This window comes from Schistocerca piceifrons, chromosome 4 (assembly GCF_021461385.2).
Source record: "Schistocerca piceifrons isolate TAMUIC-IGC-003096 chromosome 4, iqSchPice1.1, whole genome shotgun sequence".
NCBI lineage: Eukaryota > Metazoa > Arthropoda > Insecta > Orthoptera > Acrididae > Schistocerca > Schistocerca piceifrons.
In genome coordinates this window covers 719,649,849-719,667,435 of record NC_060141.1, presented here as the reverse complement: position 1 = coordinate 719,667,435, position 17,587 = coordinate 719,649,849, and the positions used below count along the sequence as shown (strand labels likewise).

The following is a 17,587-nucleotide window of genomic DNA, read 5'->3' as shown; positions in this document are numbered from 1 at the left end:
TCACTACCAATCGTAATTTCGTTCAATTAAAAAAGTTTCACTTTGCCTTCGGAAACGTTCGTAAGTCAAGTACTGCCATCGATCTGTGTTACATATCACTTAAGAAAATAACCCAAAATTGTAACAGTGCGACGACTTGAACTGAAGAAATAGGGAAACACATACAGTGCATTTTTATGTCAATATTATGGTGCTCGAAGGGTGATAATCAGATTACGGGATAGCTACTGTTATTAATGAGTTGAGACCTGTTCTCACATAGGGTTGATTTTGAAGACGCAATTTCCTCATTTCGGTTTCAGTTAATAAAGGAGGTGGCAACCCATGTATCTAAACCTTATTGTGGCACTGTAGTTTTATCCTGGAAAGCAGCTCCAAAAGTCACGGTCTTTAAATCGTATTTTAGGATTCGTGGTCTACGGACAAGACAATCGATGGAGATGTCGGGAAAGGTTGCCAACAGCCTTGCCGCAGTGGTAACACCGGTTCCCGTCAGATCACCGAAGTTAAGCGCTGTCGGGCTGGGATAGCACTTGCATGGGTGACCATCCGGTCTGCTGAGAGCTGTTGGCAAGCGGGGTGCACTCAGCCCTCGTGAGGCACACTGAGGAACTACTTGAATGAAGTAGCAGCTCCTGTCTCGGAAACTGACATACGGCCGGGAGAGCGGTATGCTGACCACATGCCCCTCCGTATCCGCATCATGTGGATGAGGATGACACGGCGGCCGGTCGGTACCGTTGGGCCTTCATGGCCTGTTCGGGAGGAGTTAAGTTTTAGTTTAGTGGGGGAAGCTTTGGACGATACGAGGTAAGCAAGCGTCCATGTGATTATCTAGGGAAGAATTAAGTGCACTTTACTAGAATTTACCTTTTGCGGTTCATTATCACAGAGCTCCACATACAACCTTCCACAAACTACAGCTTGTCCGTTTAGTGTTTCCGGCGGAGTAACGTGTGACGGAAGTAATTTCTTCTCATTTAAAATGAACACATTTCGTATGCCGCTATCGCAGTATACACGCTTTTATTGTTCCAAGATGACCAGTTTCAACAGTCCAGCTGCCGTTATCTGATCCCATGGGACTTGTAACACTGCAATTTTATAACAAGTTACATTAGATAATGACAGCATAAGATTGTTGAAACCAGCCATCTTGGGACAGTAAAAAATGTCTACACTGCGACCGTGGCGTACGAAGTGTGTTCAGTTTCAATCATACCAATCGCCCCACAGGATAGCATGGGTGTCTTCTAGCTTATTAAAGAACGGAATTGCTATAACTTTTCTGCGTTAGTCGTATTATACAACTGTTAAGAGTAGTACAGTCTGTGTTTTTCTATCGGAAAGCTGTTTCTCAATATCCTTTTCACTAAGGGAAATCTCTGTGTGCAGTCACCTGTGTATTGGCCGTAAAAGTGAATGTACACTCTCGATGTAATTCAGTAGAGCGCACTGTGGGTGTAATCGATAATGGGACATGGAGGCTTGTATAGAACACGGTTCAGCTTGGCAGCATACGTACCTCGAAGGGTCCTGTCGAGCTAAGACGGTGCTCGCGTTAGCACTTCACAGCGAGAAGGGTTGTCAGAATGGGAAGCTGCTCGGTGAACTGGCGTGCAGCAAATTGTAAATTATGATTTTAAGGTACCGCAAGAAGGATACAATAGAAATGAGCAGTTTTTTACCGTGGCAATTGGGAGCAATGTGACAATACGAGCCGTACACAAACGCCGCATAATCAATATGGCATTTAAGTGTCCATTACTAAGGACAATACAAAGCAATCCATCCCCCTTCCCACCCGAAACATGGTGGTGTGCAGGGAATGTGGGCAAAAGAACATCCACAATGGAACTTGGACCAATAGCGTCGTGTTCTATTCACCCACTAGTGCTGGATCTGTATGACGTCGAATGATTGTCGTAGAAATTTGTGGAAGAAGCCGGGTAACAATCCATGTCTCAAGTTTGCAGTCTCGCGAGCTCAGAAGGATAGTGGGTAAGTCAAGCAGGCTAGTGGGTAAGTCACGGTTTCGGGTGGTATCACGTATGTAGGCTACACACCTCTTGGCTATCGAGGCTAATTACGTTGCATCGTCCAGAGATCGCGGTGCCACACTATGTTGGCAATGAGAATCCATACCACAGACATTAGCAATGGCTCGCTGCAATCCGCAACGAGGTATCGAAGGCCCTACTGAAGATGATACCTCCCACTGAGGTCAATATAGAGCCCAGCAAGCAAGATACCATCCCAGTTTTTGACCACTCCTTCAGAAGTCAACATCATCTAGTAGGGCAGTGTTCGTCGAAGTCTCAATGGAACATGTAGTTGTGTTAAAGTTGGACATTGTACATCACGAGAACAGTTTGTGACTGTATGCATGAGGTGACAATTTCTTAGCCATTACAGTTGTAAATGTTCTACGCTCTCCTGTGGCAAAGAACTGTCTCAAGTCAAGTAAATATTTTTCTTCATTAATAACATAGTGAACTAGTGACTGTTGCTAAAAGCGGACCATCTTCCAGAGCACTCAAGGAATCCACAGCGAGAAGATTATAGTTTCGTCTGGTCATAACAAATTAGATGGCTGTGCTATACGGGGACAGGCTCCTGAGACTTTTTTGATCAACCTTAAAGTCAATATTTCGCCTACGGGTTCGTCTTGCAGGAGGATTATGCAGGAATCAAAAAAATGGTTCAAATGGCTCTGAGCACTATGGGACTTAACATCTATGGTCGTCAGTCCCCTAGAACTTAGAACTACTTAAACCTATCTGACATAAGGACATCACACAACACCCAGTCATGCAGGAGTCAATGGCACGGGGTGGCCTGCGGTATCTGATGACATGGCGGTAGAGGAGCGACACGTGATGACAGGGTGTTCTGTGATGTCCTTTGGTCAGTTAGGTTTAAGTATGTCTAAGTTCTAGGGGACTGATGACGATAGATGTTAAGTCCCTTAGTGCTCAGAGCCATTTGAACCATTTGAGGAGCGACAGTTGTGAGGAGACCCGGCCGAACAGGTAGTGGGTGGTCTACAGGGACACCAAACAGGTAGCACACTGCAGTTTAGTACTGCATCGTCACATCACTGCCGTCACACAGGTGTGCAAAATGAACGCTGCAACGCATCAGGCAAAAAGCATGGGATCTACACAAGATACGACCGATGGTGCATGAATACTTCTGCAAGAACATCATTTGCTAATGAATGATGGGAGCAAATTTTTACTTGCAGATGACGACAGAGGACCAAATGATAGGATATTGGTGTTCGCCAGCGGAAAGGGAAAATCCTATTTAACAGACTGCAATTCGTTCTTTGTTGATGGAACGTTCAAAAGCTCCAGCAAACAGTTTGGACAGTTATTTATTGATCATGCCGATATTTCTAGTTCTGAGGAGGAAACAAACACAGTTCCAACCGTGTATGCCTTGCTACCCAATAAAAAGCGAGAAACGTACGATCGATTTTTCTCAGCTGTTGAGAGCAACGTACCTGGATGGAATCCTATAGCTATCATGATAGATTTCGAAGCTGCAATCACCCAGTCAGTAACACATTTTTTTCCTGATGCAAAGATTAATGACTGCAATACCATTTCAATCAGTGCTTGTGGAGGCATGTGCAGAATTGCGACCTTGTTGCTGCCTACACGGAAAACGAAGAAATTGGTTTTCACATAAGATTGTGTTCCGCTTTGGCTCTCATTCCCCTGGACATGTTAGAGGATGGGTGGCTATGCATTCAGGAGAGCACGTCAGATAGTGAAAAACTGCAGGATTTTTACGACTGTCTTTTTGAATAATAGCTGGATAATGAAGACATGCCAAGAGATATATTGAACTGCGGAGTAAGGCGTCACCGCACCAACAATGTTTCAGAAGGATGGAATCTGAGGATAAACACATTAACTTCGAAGGTTCACCCAAATTTCCTTAGTACACATTCTCAGAGAAGCCGCAGAATATCATGCGCACCAATTTGACCGACTAGTTTTAAATCTAGGTGGAAAAAGAAGAAAGAAGCCCGCAATTAAAACAGATGAGACAGTTTCTAAGACCCTTACAAGACTCCAAGTTGACGGCAATATAAAATCATTTCTTAATTTCGTGGCCTATGCACAGAAATTACAATGAAAGGGAAATTGCTGAAGCTACAGCAACACTTGTAAATACTGGAAAGGAGTTCAGTTCACACCGATAGCCCTATTGTAAAAATTGTAAATAAATAATCATCCTCTAAATATTGTAAATAAATATAATGCGGGCCGAAGAGAGACTACCTCTTCGTTGTGTTCCCTGGAAACGACACAAAGTCGGCTAAATGTCTCTTGCAAAATGTAAAAGATTCACTAATGAAGTCTGAAAAGTCATAGCTTTTCTAACAATCGCAATCAGCTTTTTTCTGTAGAGAATTTTAGAAACAATGTCTGTTTGAGTGGACGATGAATACATCTTTTTTCAATACATAAATTGCGTTCCTTAACGCTAATTGCTAGCAGGACTCACATTAGACCTCAGTACACTTCCCTGCGTGGTATGGGAAAATTGAGGTTTATTTCGAAATAATTAATGAAAAAGTTTCTACCGAGAACCAAATTCTATAGTTGGCTCCTCTTAGTGTATGGTAAAAGGTTGCCACTCCTATCATATCAAATTTTGGGTTAGGGGTTGAAAGATGGAAAATATTTTCGGTTGCTATAGTTTCTGTAAAATACGTTGTTAAGTATGAGGTTGAGCGAAAATTATGCCCTATGTAAGATTGATCAGAACAAAAATTCTAATGAAAAAGGTCTTACGCATAACTGTGCTGCAGCTAATGGTTGACATGATATCGTGGGGGCAAAATCAGCTCATATTTCTAATTTGACTAAGGCTGCTCTTCCTTGCCCAAAAAAATTCTGAAAAAATGTAACCTGGCTGCACTGGAGGAGTGTGAATGTCCCTCGGCAGCTGCCCGGGCCGGCACGGGCCAAGCGCTCAGTCACACCAAGCGGCAGCAGGTAGTGACCCAGCAGGTAGTGGCGCAGCATTTACGACACACCCTGTACCGGTCCCTCAGCATCCAGAATTTCTCACAAGTGTCGCCACATTCCAGTTTCTCACAAGTGTCGCTTCTCACAAGTTTCTACAACTAATGACATGAACCCGACTGAGCCAGTTTGGGGCCAGTCGGAACTTACATTTCGCCACCGCAGGAAGCCTCTTCACACTATGGGTGATCCCAAGAGCGCTGAGCTGGTGCGCTGCTGGCGCCAGTCTCCATCGATTGCCATCCCGATCGTTGTGAGTCGAATTTCGATGCCTGCTTGTCTTCTTCACATCTTTGGCGGATGGGTATTTAACTGCGGCGCGCGCGCTCTGCAGGGCCTTGAGTTTGGGTATCAGCTGTCTGAGTGACAGTGACGTGTGGAGCTGGCGAGTGACCGAGTCGGTACGACGAAGGAGCGTGGGCAGCGGCTGCGGCTTGTTTCGCCGTCTGAATGCAGATCAGCTGCCGACGGTGATTGGGATTTCCTGGAGATTTGAAGGACAGATTTCCTTTGCGTCTGTTACTTGTTGCTCAAAGTGAACGAACTGGAGTCGTCGAATTGTTTCTTGTTGGGTTCTGTTCACGTTAATTTAATACCCGAGTCCACTGAAAACTATCTCGGTTGTTTCAGTTATTTGTCACGGTGCTTGGTCTGGGCGCGTAATATGTTGATGGTATTTAAGGGAGTACTAGCTACGCACCACAAATAGACATGAAGCCGTGCTTAATGCGTAGCTAAAGGTCATGCCAAATAGTACGTAAGTCTATGCCTGATTGGCCAATCAAATTTTAAAAGCTGTTACTGGGCAACTGGTCACTTAGGTTAGCCCGGCTCCATGATAAGACGATTTAATATCCTATGATATTCTGGCCATGAAATGTATGTGAACCTCGTACCTGTTAGTAATACTAAAGAGGAGCTTAGTCGAGTGCATTAATCTGATAATACTTTTAATTTGTTACAACTGATTAAAATCAGTCTGTGGAAGCAGTTTTAGAATCTGATATGGAAGCCAGTGCCTATAAAAGTCATGAAGCATTCAGTTACGTCACTCAAATTTTATTAATGAGGTTTCTTGAACATTGTTTTAATTAGTGAAAATTGCTTGAGTAAATTTTGCAAGATCTGGGTCTGTCACATTTAAATGCATTAATGGTCCAATCTGAGTACTGCTGCTGGTTCTTTAGGCCAGATATATAATCGTGTTACTCTTGGTTTCATTATCAGCATGTGTTTTTAATAAAGAAGTGTTTGGCAACTACAAACTGGTTATGTGTTTAATTTCGATTTGTCGAAAGGAATGACGCATCAAGCGCCACCGTCGAGGAGTGAGACAGGCTATAATAGCAACGGGCCGACCATTCATAGTAAACAGTACATCAAGGAGGATCCAAGCATGTTACAATGTCTACCATTCTCTTCCACTCTTGAAGTTTCTCCAACATCTGAATTCTCTGCATCCTAACATCAAATTCACCATGGAGGTGGAAGAGGATGGTGAACTCCCGTTTCTGGACGTCCTAGTCAAGGCACCTTGGGAAATAGTGTACACTGGACATAAACCCAGACTGATCTGTATCTCCACGCTACCAGCTGCCATCATCCTTCACAGCGTGAGGGTATATTGCGAACACTGGTACACAGGGCCTGCGCAATATCGGATGAGGAAAGCCTACGAGGAGAACTTAACCACCTTAAGGACGTTTTCAAGAAGAACGGATATAACGAGAGTCAAATTCGACGTGCTTTCAGGCAGAATGCACAAGCCCAGCAGAGAGAGAACGAAGAGGACGAGAAGACAATGGCATACCTGGCTGACGCCGGCAAAGTATCCAACAAAATCGGCAGTATCCTGGCTCGGAGTAACATCAAATGTGTCTTCCGCCCACCTCCGAAAACGCGTGCCCTGCTGGGTACAGTAAAAGATGACCTGGGGCTCCGCAAACCGGGTGTTTACCGTATTGCGTGTAAATGCGGTAAGGCATACATCGGGCAAACTGTACGGGCAATCGAAGAAAGATGCCAGGAACACAGAAGGCACACTGAACTGAAGCAGCCTACAAAATCTGCGGTTGCGGAACATTACATGGATACTGGAGATACTATGGAGTACGCGAAAACGGAAGTTTTACGGCAGGCTCGTCTTTTTGGGATTGTGTTTTGAAGGAGGCGATTGAAATACGTGTAGCTGACGGGCTGATCAACAGATACGCCGGGTTCAACCTCAGCAAAGCCTGGGACCCAGCACTCAGCCAATTAAAAGCACAGCGCCGACCCAAAGCGACTTCCGCGCCCGACGAAGGCCACAAGACATCTGATGGTCCACGGTTTGCATCCAGCAGCCAGCAGCCTGCCCCTCCCCACCACCTCTCCACGCAGCGCCGCGTGCGGTATGACGCAGGGGAAGGGGTGGGGAGCGATCAGAGTATAAAGGGGAGGAGATTCAGCGGAGACGCTCAATCTGCAGGTATGACCTGAAGATGACGGCAAGGAACACTGTCGAAATATCGTGGTTTGAAAACGACTGCACTCGGCTGAGGCCCGAGAACAGTACAAACAGTTAATTTGCCGGGAAAGCCTAGGATCGCACGACATTTTAATTAGTGTATACAGGATATTTCAAAATCAATATAGGCGTTTTAAGGCTTTGTAGCATTTGTTACATTCAACTTACTATTATAAATAACACATCAAACGAAAATGTAACTGAAACAGTTTCATTTGTATACGTGTGCTCAGAGGTAATAAACAAGAGTGACAGAAGAGCATGTTGTACGAGTGAGTCTGTTTCACGTGTTGCCCCTAAGTTCGGAAGGCTAGTGGCGAAATAGTAGTTCTAGTGTGGAGACTTTTAAGAAGGCGCTTACAACTACGTCCTCATTGTTTTCAACTGTTACAAGTTCTAGGGTCTACAGACTATGGTTTACGTGCCAACTTTACCAACGAAACTCTTCTGCATGACGAAGATTTTCTGAATTGTGTCGTCTTCAACGATGAACCGTCATTTCAACTAAATGGAAATGTAAATACACATAATGCTCATGTCTGGGCTCAGCAAAGCCCCTTGAGATTGTACAGTTGCAACGAGACTACCCTCAATTGAATGTCTTTTGTGCCATATCTCGACGGAAAGTTTATGGGCCTTTCTTTTTCGGTGAAGCAACTGTAACGGTGTTTGTTATCTTGACGCTTTAGAACTATAGCTCTTTCCTCAATCGCAAGAAGCTGAACCACAGAACTTCATTTCCCAGCAAGATGGTAATACTCCATCTGCCGTAACTCAGTATGCGATTAATTAAACGACGTTGTAGCCGATCGCTGGGTTGCATGCAATGGGCCAGATGACACAGATTGTCTTGCGTTACCTCCACGTTCGCACACGATCTGACGCGATTCGATTTTCAAGTTTATAACGTGTCATGTGTACGTGCCTCCGCTACCAGCTGATGTACCCGACTTTAGGAACAGCATTGTTGCAATAACTACTCCAAACACTGACCAAGGTTTGAGAAGAAGTCGCCTGTCTACTCGATGACTAATGTGGTGCTCACATTGAATACTGGACTATTTGAGTCGCTCTTTCATATGGTATATTACTTATAATTTTAAGTTGAATGCAGTAAATTCTACACAGCCTTAAAAACCCTTACATTTATTCTGAAACAGTCTGCATAATGACAAGGCTGCTTGATATATATATATATATATATATATATATATATATATATATATATATATATATCAAGCAGCCGTTACCGGACCGGCACCACTATTTTGGTAATGTTATTCTCTGTCACACGACCAGCTCTCTATTTGAGAACTATCAGTTACATCCAATATGGCAGCTTCAAAAATGACTCTCCACCTTAGTGACGTAGTCCTGTCTCATACTATACTACTTGAATTTAAATTCCTGTTCATCTCTCTGTTCCTGTTTAAGAACAGTGCTTCCACACCTGTTGAGCCACCCCTATCGTTCTTCACAGTACAGATAATAAACTCAGAACCTGTTACTTGAACAAAACGTTGTTCTGAATTTACATTATAGAAGCAACTAACCAGAAATTTGGTGTGTCGTGTTACCTGACGACATCTCTTCGCATAATTTCTATCCAAATATTATTGAAGGTTAACTTTATAATATAAGTACTTGTTTCTTCGATAGTTTGTTGATTTGCTCGAACTCATTAGTTTCGGGTAATACATTTGGTCGTGTTAGAAATTTAGAACTAAGCATAACCGATTGGGCATTACGTGCTTAATGAATATATGTTTCACTTGTAATATCATCGCCTCTCTACATCCTGTTTTTAGTGAGGTAGCCTTTTTATTTTTCAATGGAAACGGTAGAACCAAGGTATATGTAGGTAAGGTAGACGTCAAATCCACGTACACCTGTTTTAGTTTGAAGTCATAGTGGCATTAAACCATCCAAATGATATTATTACTGTAAGCGAATGTACCTTGCAGTAGACATTTTAGTTCATATTGATAACAACAATGTACTGTGTCCACCTCTGTGGCTGAATGGTCAGCGGGGCTGACTGAGATGCAAAGGATCCGGATTCAATTCCTGGTGCTACCAGAGATTTCTCCATGATTATAATTTATTGTGACTCAGTTTTGCGACTGCACACGACTTCGGCGGCTTGCGTGTCCCTAATTTATCCAAGCTATCCAACTGGGTGGTGCGATCTACAGTTTGATCACGTGTCGTTCCTGGCGACTCTTCTCATAGTTGGGATGTGAAAGATTAAAACGAAACAAAATTTCCATGGTCCGACTGAAATTTAAACTTCAGCGACTTGCGTGTCCTCAATCCGCCCGTGTATTTGGGATACTGGGTCTACAGGTTAACGTGGAATCCATGCCACGTGTGGAACGGGCTACACAATCTCGTTAAGCTAACTGAAGAGCTACTTGAATCAGATGTAGTGGCTCCATGGTTCTGAAAGCTGAAAACGGCTGGAAGAGCCATCTGCTGACTCCATGTCGCTCCAGATGACGCCATAAGGCAGAGGGTGACACGGCAGCCTCTCACCATCCTAATCGTAGATGCAATTTTTATAGATTTATTGTGCCTCCAAACGCTAAACCACTTATACAGCCCATCATGAATCTATGACTCTGCTGACATTCCCCAAATGGAACACGTCAGTAGCTGCCATTTCAAACATTTTACATATCCAGATACATTTTTTCAAAAGTCCGAAATTTATCGCAACAGCCATTCGTTTTTATTTCAAGCACTTGTGGTAAAAAAGTTTCCTCCTACTTTTCAGTTATTCTACCATGCTTTTCCTATTGGAGTGAGACTTCCAGAGTGGACAAGGCTTTTCATGATTGTCTTAAGTAAATTTTTAGCGAATAATTGTAAAAAAAAGCAAAAAAAGTCAATGAAAATGTAAGATACGCGAGCAAAATGTATCTGAACTGTCTTCTCGAGCCCAAGGTGTTAAACAGACATTCTATAGAAATATGAATCTGGCCCTGTAAGGCAGCTAACATTAGGTGCAATCATAACAAATTAATTAGAAAAGCTGCTGTCACGTGACTAGAATGCATGAATTAATAAAAGTGAATGTTTTGGATCTATTCTAGAAAGACAAAACAGCTGTTCCCTTTTTCATTCTACACATAATTTATGAACTGTGCTTTCAGGGGTCAAGTGATACACAATAATCATGTTCAATTACTTTCAACACTTAGTAACAAAATATTTAACTCTTGGACATATTGAATTGGCAATTATTAAATCGTTATCTCTACAAGTGAAAATGTTGTCACAGGCAAGAATGATGAAAAATATTCATCTATTAAATTTACTTCTGGTCAGTGCACTAAATTGGCGGAGAATAAATGTACCTTTTAAACCAATGATAAAACTTTCATGTACTTAATGTGAGGGTAGGTTAGTATCCTAGCTCTTGATATTCAATGGTCAAAGCGTACACAGGCTGGAGTGAGCAAAATCTCGACTCATCATTTACTGTGGCCTAATGCACGATGGTACTTTACCAACCCGGATCTGCAACGGTGTTGTCTCTGTGCTGCATCTGAAACGCTAATTTCCTACTCTGGCCTTGACTGAATTCACTCAGTCTCAACTTTCCTGCCTTCCATAGAACGTTAATGTTTCCCTTGTCGAAATAATGGCTATTGCAGATTCGCTAAGGGTTGGGGCGACGTTCACAATATTGCTCGCAAAAATTCTCGCAGGAATAATTAACTACCTCTTTGCTATCTGTCGCCATGATACGTGAAGCATATCGTCCACACTTCACAGATGCAAAGCTCTCAACACCCTTGTTATTTTCCACATACTTGTGCGGTCTGCCGCGAGACGAGAGAGATCTAGCAATTTTAGTTCTCAAATTGATTTTATATAATGGAGATCTCTCCACCATGTCGCGTTTGCGTCGCCCAGTATGGCTTCAGGCAACCGCCGTCTCGTTAGAGGTGAATTTTTATTTTTCTTTCCGGGTCGCCGTTAGCCCTGTTAAAGCTGTGCAGTTGCTTATCCTCAGTCCCGGGAATATTTACGTTAAAAGGAATAATGTATTGTTCCGGCCTTACCCCTTTCTGCGCTGAAGTTTGGCATTCTCTTGTTAAGTGGAGTTTTCGAATGCCATTAACCACATGCTCGGTCGTCTCCAAAATGCCTTTCACTCCAACTTATTTATGCATGCCCCATTCCTTATATTGGTAGATATTCTTTTGTTAGTTTTCGGTACATGAGATTACTGTAATTGCTTTTTGTTGATAATAAAGTTTTCTGAGGATCTTATACTGTATCATACTGTCGTTATGGACCGAGCTCATGTAAAGTCCGAAAAATCCGGACGCCTTACAAAATGGCAAGAAAAACAAAACCTGTCGATTACATCATCGACTATTCTTCATTATGGGCCATAAAGAACCTAAGAAACGCACAGAGGTCAGAGCCGTCATACCGAATTTTGTAATGTTGACGTCACTTCAAGTACAGGATTACTCATAAGTTAGTAAAACTGATGTCATAGCGGAACGACAGCGAGTGCATTTAACAGTACGGTGTAACAGAAAAGAGCAGTCCCGATCGCAATAATTATTTATTTAAGAACCTTCAACATCGCAGGGCGTCAGCAATCGTTGGTTAATATATTAAAATACTAAAGACCCGCCTCGATTGCGAAAATAGCACCTAGTGTTAAGTGTTACCCCAGGTTTCGGTGTAGATAACTACACCTTCTTCAGAACAACAATAAAACCCTCAAGTGCCTAATACGACCTTTGTCAATGATTAAAAGAACACCACAGCTATACATTTATAAACGAAAAAGAAAAGGAAAACACAAACAGTACATATGTACAAAGTCAAAACCACTACTTAACTTAATGGTGTACACTCCACCTCACACCGGCCTATGTTCGATGGGCCATGACCTGCCATAAACTGCAGGTACAAATGGTCGCTCACTTACAAGCCTGACCCGCTATCTATGTACATGCGCAAGACAAGGGAAGTTACTTGAATGCACATGCGCATGCGCATACGAATACGAGAAAGTTTATACATGGGTCGGGGCTAAATAGCCCATATATTCCCACCCGTGGATCAACGTATATCAAAAAATGGAATGGATAGAATAAGAGACGAGCTAAATAGGAGATGAAACCTAAAAATAACCGCACACGGTTGCTTATGCTAGGAAAGAAACTTATATATGAAGCTACGTATGACAACATGATGAACTCTTAAAAACTATACGTAAAGCCAGTAGTTAGCCTGGGGGGGAGGGGGCTATGGTGTTCTTAGGCACTTGTGGGTTTTATTGTTGTTCTGAAGAAGGTGTAGTTATCTACGCCGAAACCTGGGTTAACACTTAACACTAGGTGCTTTTTTCGCAATCGAGGCGGGTCTTTAGTATTTTAATAAATTATTTATTTCTTAATTCTGGTACCCGGTTTGAGTCTAGGTGACCACCTTCAGACCAAACGTTCATTGATGACCCGTGAAGCTGTTTCACTCAGCTGCTGTGAGTACCAATAGGTAGCAGTCGCCAACTTTCAAAAGACGACCGTGCAGAAACACAGACATACTGAAAATAGGTATATACCAGTGGATACAGCATTTCTCCAAGTTTTTCAAAAAATGGCTCTGAGCACTATGGGACTCAACTGCTGAGGTCATTAGTCCCCTAGAACTTAGAACTAGTTAAACCTAACTAACCTAAGGACATCACAAACATCCATGCCCGAGGCAGGATTCGAACCTGCGACCGTAGCGGTCTTGCGGTTCCAGACTGCAGCGCCTTTAACCGCACGGCCACCTCGGCCGGCTCCAAGTTTTTAACTCACGTTACAGTGACTTAATATAAGCACCGTTTCTGACGTAGCAAATATCAGTATGGTAGTGAAACTCTTGCCTTACACCCCACAACACGTCCTAGTCAATATCAGCAACTGCATTAATTATCCTTTCTTGAAACTCTTCCAAACTGGCAGTGGAAGCAATAACACTTGGTCTTTGTCACAACCTCGTAACAAGAAATCACTGACACCTAACTGTGGGGGGCTCTGAAGAAGAGGTCACTCAAGCTGGGAAGTACGTCCAATCCAACGTTGGGACAGTTCGGCATTGAGATGACCATAAACGTCTGAAACAATGTGCAGTGGAACACCGTTCTGTTGCAAAATTAAGTCTCTACTGTCTTGCTGTAACTGTTGCATAAGTCCCTGCTGCAGTATGTCCAGGTACACGAAATCAGTTAGTGTTCTCCGCAAAGAAAATGATCCACAAACTTTTCAAGAGGTCATAGCACAAAAAACGTTAACCTTCGCTGAATCACCAGTATCTTCCAGAATCTCGAGTGGATGTTCTGTGCCCCAGACACGCACGTCATGACGACTTACCTTTCCTGGCACATGAAACGTGGTTTCGTCACTGAAAATCATCTTATGCGAAAAACCGTCTTCCTCCAGTAGTCGCTGCACGTCACTGAAAAAGTTAGCTAAGCTCATTGTCCGTAACAGTCAGCGCATGTAGCAACATCAGCCGGTATACGCAGAGGTTCGTGTAGAATGTACCAGACAGTTGACTGCGGCATCTGCAGTTCTCTGGTCGCACGTGTCGTCGATTTCTTCGGGATCCCGACGAATGATTCCCGCACACGCTCCTCTTTGCCGTTTTTTCGCAACATATAATCAGCCAGTCACACGGATTCTGTTATACACCCCAAGGACAGTTCTGTCTGTTGCAACTTGTAGCTGATACTAGGTACGAAGTGGTTCCTGAACCGTGACAACTGACTCACGTTTAAACAATTCAAGGACACAAAACGCACGCAGCGCTCCATTTAAGTCACGTTCTGATGCGCCTGCTCCGTACTGGCGCACCCTGCTACTACGCAACGACCCGTTTTACATTCGAAACTTTGGAGAGATGCTCAGTCCATTGATATGTCTCACTTCATCGCATGTCTCGTAGTTTTCGCACGTCATCTTCTGAATCCCTGGAGGTACTTAGGAACAATACTGCACATAAGAGAGGCCAAACATTAGTTAGCTGGTAATGTGTAGCCCCATCTTCTTCCTTGTTAGAAAATGGCGAGGTCATAAACTGACGAACTCTATTTCCAATCGAGCATAGTGTTTTGATTTGCCATAAACAATCAAAACATCTTATATGTCTTACATCATCATCATCATCAGTGTTCTGCCAAAAGGCAGGTTTTCACATGGCAGTTCTCCAGGCTGTTCAGTCTTCTGCCATCCTCTTCAAGTCTGCATAATTTCCTCTTCCCTTTATGTCGTCTATCATCTTGTGTCTCCTTCTTCCTCTCAGTCTTCTCCCACAAACCAATCCTTCCAAAGCATCTGCTAGCAAACACTCCCTTCTCCATGAACGTCCCAACCAGTTCTTTTTCCTTTCTCTTACAACCTTCAGCAGACATCTTCTCTCACCAACCCTTTCCAATATCTTTCATTGCTCACTCTTTCCATCCAGCTTATTCTCTCCATTCTCCTCCACATCCACATCTGAAATGCTTATAATCTTTTTTCATCCTCTCGTCTCAGCGTCCATGTTTCTGCCCCATATGCTTAAAAAACAAAATAATTCACCTAATTCACAAATTCAACCACAAAACAAAGAGCGACGAAAGATTGTAACAGCATAACGATATCTAGAGTCATAGCAAAAAATTCAGCTATATTTTATTCTGAAATACATGCAGCCGTTCCAAAACGATAAAGCTTCCTCACAAGCGTCAGATTTATCCTAGTTAAGCGAGCGTGACATTGTAACACCTAAAACGCAGTATAGTTTTATCGTGGTTCCAGATTTAGATTATTTTAAACAAACACTTGTGAAAGTAACAGCACAAATAAAACAATGGCACAAATCAAACCACACTCGATACATTTGCAGAACCGCGTAGAACGGTGAGCTGCCTTATGAACTCTTAAAAGTCAATATTACGTTTTGTGTAACACGACGTAATTGTCATTTTGGAGACTAATGTGAATGAAAAAAAGGCGTCCTTGCTACGCCACGCCAATACGTAACCTCAAAGTAAGTACGCTCATGAAAGTAAGTGGTGGTATGATTTTTTTATAGCACTGTAATAAATTAATCTGTTTTGATAAGTAAGAGAGCCAGTTATACCTTCTGTCTCTGTCACTATTTAAAACCGTGACTGTAATTTCGTTCTTTAACTGAAAAAATAATTGAGGGACGCATAGCCTCCTCCGTATCACCTCTTCTCTTCCGTCCTTGCCGGCCGCGGTGGGTGAGCGGTTATAGGCGCTTCAGTCCGGAGCCGCGTGACTACTACGGTCGCAGGTTCGAATCCTGCCTCGGGCATGGACGTGTGTGTTGTCCTTAGGTTAGTTCGGTTTAAATAGTTTTAAGTCTAGGGTACTGGTGACCTGAGATGTTAAGTCCCATAGTCCTCAGAGCCATTTGAACCATCTTCCGTCCTCATTCAAGTAAGGACGCCTTTATTTGTTACTTATAATTTTACAAATAATAAAGATAATATTTAAATTCATTTATATTTTTATTTCGTAGTAATCTGGTAATAATGCTTTTACCAGCAATGTGTTTAGAATTTGTGTCTGTTTTAGTTTTTAATAACGATGGGATGCCATTGGTTTGTGACGTGTCGATTGCGGGCCATCGGGTGAAACATTACTTGCACATTGGCATTTTTCGAGAGTGGAAACTTTCAATCTAACTTGCTTGTCACATAATCTTATTACTGTTTTCTCTCTTCTTCGTGTAATGCACGTTATTCCGTTGCATTATGCACCATTATTATCAGAGCCCGCCGTCACTAAGATTTTCTACTCCCCAACAATGGCTGCACTTGAATACGAAGAAAATGGTTAACGCAGAAGTTTTACTTTGGTCTAGTGGGAGGTTTAAGTTTAATCAAAATTGAACTTCTGGCGTTATTTATTTCTTTACTATGCCCCGGACTGTGGTCACTGTGATGTATTTCGCTTCCGAACAATTAGATTTTGGGAAGAATGAAGTACAAGCATTAGCAGTTCACGTTGTTTTTCTTTTTATTTGTATAAGAGATACATTACAGCCCGTCTGCGGCGGCTAGATTGTTGACATGTTCCTTGTCATTCCAAAGATAGCGATGGATTCCCTTTTGCCATTTAGTGAACAAAACAAAACTCGCAGAGTGTCGAACCAGCTTTGTGACTACCTACCACGTAGAGCTCGGCGTAGTATTCTTGACTGGGATAGTCATATGGGGCGCTATTCCATGCACAGCACGATCGTCCCTGCTTCACATGGCCGGTAATTTGGACTTCAGTATCTACAGTTCTGTCGAGGTGTATGTGACATCTATCGTTCAACAAGATAACGCAAGACTGCGTGTCGCCCATTCTGTTCTGACTTACCACGTTACAGAGGGTGGTCGACTGTTACCCCTCCCAGTGCGTTCTCCACATCTCTCACCCTGACGTACCACTAGCCATCAGCCACTATGGTTTATGAGCTCTGCCCTAGAGTTCACATAGCATGGGACGACATTCCCATACCTGTCATCCAAGCTAAATTTCAACTCGGTATGCAGCCAGGTTAGAGCCATTGACACTGCCAGTGCTGGTACCTCTGATCACTAAATTCCGCTCGTTGTATCACCTAAAATCAGCTTCAAATGTAATCATGTTGAGTCGTGCATGGCTCGCTGTCCAACCATTTGGTATGTTACACCCTGTTTTAACGTATTTCCATCTCACCACGTTGATTTACATTACTGGCGTTACTGAGTTGCTGTTTTGCCTGACCGTCATCGGCGCTAGTAGCCCGTATCGATATATCCCCTCTGATAGGATCTTTGTACGACTGCTATTACTTCCCGGTTGTCATCTGTCGTGGGGTCAGTTGGAACGTGCGAGGAGGAGAGGTCACGGCGGCAGTTCGGGTCGTGAGTTGGGCCCTGGCAGTCAGTTGCAACGCGTCTGGAGCGCAGCCCGGGCCAGCCAGTCGCCGGCTTGCAGCAGCAGTGAGCCCTGCGTGGACATCGCCCGCCCGACCG

General features: G+C 43.2%; 1 protein-coding gene and 1 pseudogene across 1 annotated transcript in view; one reads left to right on the top strand and one right to left on the bottom strand.

The window, feature by feature from the left end:
* Positions 1-17,587, bottom strand: part of LOC124796131 (zinc finger protein ZIC 5) — a 393,014-nt gene that overhangs the window by 287,747 nt on the left and 87,680 nt on the right. The gene's annotated exons all lie outside the window — the stretch shown is intronic.
* LOC124796741 lies at positions 456-573 on the top strand (annotated as a pseudogene).